Source organism: Ambystoma mexicanum, unplaced genomic scaffold (genome assembly GCF_040938575.1).
Source record: "Ambystoma mexicanum isolate Mex_15411 unplaced genomic scaffold, UKY_AmexF1_1 Mex_scaf10, whole genome shotgun sequence".
In the NCBI taxonomy this organism is placed as follows: Eukaryota; Metazoa; Chordata; class Amphibia; order Caudata; family Ambystomatidae; genus Ambystoma; species Ambystoma mexicanum.
The window spans coordinates 1,675,001-1,677,500 of NW_027182325.1; the positions used below are offsets into that span (position 1 = coordinate 1,675,001).

Consider the following 2,500-nt stretch of genomic DNA (forward strand, 5'->3'; position numbering starts at 1 on the left):
CACAGGATGGATGAATTAAAGTTATCCTACCAGACATAGGAGTCCTGAATGGGCCCACCAGTCTTATATATCTCGCCTGATCGAGCCTGATCGAGCGATGAGCGTGGTATCATGTTGCAAGTGGCTGCATGGCTTAGCTTACTAAATGCAAATGCATAAGAGTAATATTCTTAGCATTCCTAGAGCCTACGGCCACACCACACTGAATGCACCCGATCTCGACTGATCTCGGAAGTTAAGCAGTGTCAGGCCTAGTTAGTACCTGGATGGGAGACCGCCTGGGAATACCAGGTGCTGTAGGCTTTTTTGTGCTCCAAGTTCAGGAAGTGAGCCCTTTCTCAATTGCCTTTTAAAACTGCAAGGTCTAGCCGACTAGATGCTTAAAAGTACAAAACTCACTAGGCCCAGAGCCTACGGCCACACCACACTGAATGTGCCTGATCTCGTCTGATCTCAGAAGCTAAGCAGTGTCGGGCCTAGTTAGTACCTGGATGGAAGACCGCCTGGGAATACCAGGTGCTGTAGGCTTTTTTGTACTCCAAGTTCAGGAAGTGAGCCATTTCTCAATTGCCTTTCAAAACTGCAAGGTCTAGCCGACTAGATGCTTAAAAGTACAAAACTCACAAGAACAAGAGCCTACGGCCACAGCACACTGAATGCGCCCGATCTCGTCTGATCTCGGAAGCTAAGCAGTGTCGGGCCTCGTTAGTACCTGGATGGGAGACCGCCTGGGAATACCAGGTGCTGTAGGCTTTTTTGTGCTCCAAGTTCAGGAAGTGAGCCATTTCTCAATTGCCTTTCAAAACTGCAAGGTCTAGCTGACTAGATGCTTAAAAGTACAAAACTCACTAGGCCCAGAGCCTACGGCCACACCACACTGATTGCGCCCGATCTCGTCTGATCTCGGAAGCTAAGCAGTGTCGGGCCTAGTTAGTACCTGGATGGGAGACCACCTGGGAATACCAGGTGCTGTAGGCTTTTTTGTGCTCCAAGTTCAGGAAGTGAGCCATTTCTCAATTGCCTTTCAAAACTGCAAGGTCTAGCCGACTAGATGCTTAAAAGTACAAAACTCACTAGGCCCAGAGCCTACCGCCACACCACACTGAATGCGCCCGATCTCGTCTGATCTCGGAAGCTAAGCAGTGTCGGGCCTAGTTAGTACCTGGATGGGAGACCACCTGGGAATACCAGGTGCTGTAGGCTTTTTTGTGCTCCAAGTTCAGGAAGTGAGCCATTTCACAATTGCCTTTCAAAACTGCAAGGTCTAGCCGACTAGATGCTTAAAAGTACAAACTCACTAGGCCCAGAGCCTACGGCCACACCACACTGAATGCGCCCGATCTCGGAAGCTAAGCAGGGTCGGGCCTAGTTAGTACCTGGATGGGAGACTGCCTGGGAATACCAGGTGCTGTAGGCTTTTTTTGTGCTCCATGATTAGTAATTGCGCAACTTCTCAATTATTTTTCAAATTTGGTATGTTTCCAAAATAATTGTATCCCGTTTTATAGCGGAAATGTTGGACAACATCATGAGGGCTGGAGCTACCTTTTTACATAGAATTAGCATACAGGTAGTGTGTTCATGGGTAATAAATCGACTTTCACATGTAATGCAGTACAGAGAATATTGAGTCCTTCAAGAGGCATGAAAGAAAACCATTATTGTGTTGATTGTTCTCTCCACCTCCCTGCAACAGACACAGGATGGATGAATTAAAGTTATCCTACCAGACATAGGAGTCCTGAATGGGCCCACCAGTCTTATATATCTCGCCTGATCGAGCCTGATCGAGCGATGAGCGTGGTATCATGTTGCAAGTGGCTGCATGGCTTAGCTTACTAAATGCAAATGCATAAGAGTAATATTCTTAGCATTCCTAGAGCCTACGGCCACACCACACTGAATGCACCCGATCTCGTCTGATCTTGGAAGTTAAGCAGTGTCAGGCCTAGTTAGTACCTGGATGGGAGACTGCCTGGGAATACCAGGTGCTGTAGGGTTTTTTTGTGCTCCATGATTAGTAATTGCGCAACTTCTCAATTATTTTTCAAATTTGGTATGTTTCCAAAATAATTGTATCCCGTTTTATAGCGGAAATGTTGGACAACATCATGAGGGCTGGAGCTACCTTTTTACATAGAATTAGCATACAGGTAGTGTGTTCATGGGTAATAAATCGACTTTCACATGTAATGCAGTACAGAGAATATTGAGTCCTTCAAGAGGCATGAAAGAAAACCATTATTGTGTTGATTGTTCTCTCCACCTCCCTGCAACAGACACAGGATGGATGAATTAAAGTTATCCTACCAGACATAGGAGTCCTGAATGGGCCCACCAGTCTTATATATCTCGCCTGATCGAGCGATGAGCGTGGTATCATGTTGCAAGTGGCTGCATGGCTTAGCTTACTAAATGCAAATGCATAAGAGTAATATTCTTAGCATTCCTAGAGCCTACGGCCACACCACACTGAATGCACCCGATCTCGACTGATCTC

General features: G+C 46.4%; 7 non-coding genes and 1 pseudogene across 7 annotated transcripts in view; all 8 read left to right on the forward strand.

The window, feature by feature from the left end:
• Positions 1–184: 184 nt before the first annotated feature.
• Positions 185–303, forward strand: LOC138538592 (5S ribosomal RNA). The gene has a single exon (XR_011286685.1). It is a non-coding gene; the product is annotated as a 5S ribosomal RNA (ribosomal RNA).
• A 106-nt stretch (positions 304–409) lies between these two features.
• LOC138539798 (5S ribosomal RNA) lies at positions 410–528 on the forward strand. Its single transcript, XR_011287864.1, has one exon. It is a non-coding gene; the product is annotated as a 5S ribosomal RNA (ribosomal RNA).
• A 106-nt stretch (positions 529–634) lies between these two features.
• On the forward strand, positions 635–753 carry LOC138541553 (5S ribosomal RNA). Its single transcript, XR_011289557.1, has one exon. It is a non-coding gene; the product is annotated as a 5S ribosomal RNA (ribosomal RNA).
• Positions 754–859: 106 nt separating this feature from the next.
• On the forward strand, positions 860–978 carry LOC138547842 (5S ribosomal RNA). Its single transcript, XR_011291669.1, has one exon. It is a non-coding gene; the product is annotated as a 5S ribosomal RNA (ribosomal RNA).
• A 106-nt stretch (positions 979–1,084) lies between these two features.
• On the forward strand, positions 1,085–1,203 carry LOC138537341 (5S ribosomal RNA). The gene has a single exon (XR_011285480.1). It is a non-coding gene; the product is annotated as a 5S ribosomal RNA (ribosomal RNA).
• A 105-nt stretch (positions 1,204–1,308) lies between these two features.
• Positions 1,309–1,417, forward strand: LOC138543468 (5S ribosomal RNA; annotated as a pseudogene).
• Positions 1,418–1,881: 464 nt separating this feature from the next.
• LOC138542504 (5S ribosomal RNA) lies at positions 1,882–2,000 on the forward strand. The gene has a single exon (XR_011290484.1). It is a non-coding gene; the product is annotated as a 5S ribosomal RNA (ribosomal RNA).
• A 454-nt stretch (positions 2,001–2,454) lies between these two features.
• Positions 2,455–2,500, forward strand: part of LOC138538593 (5S ribosomal RNA) — a 119-nt gene continuing 73 nt past the window's right edge. Inside the window, exon 1 of the ribosomal RNA XR_011286686.1 lies at positions 2,455–2,500. This exon is cut by the window's right edge and continues 73 nt beyond it. This is a non-coding gene — a ribosomal RNA (5S ribosomal RNA).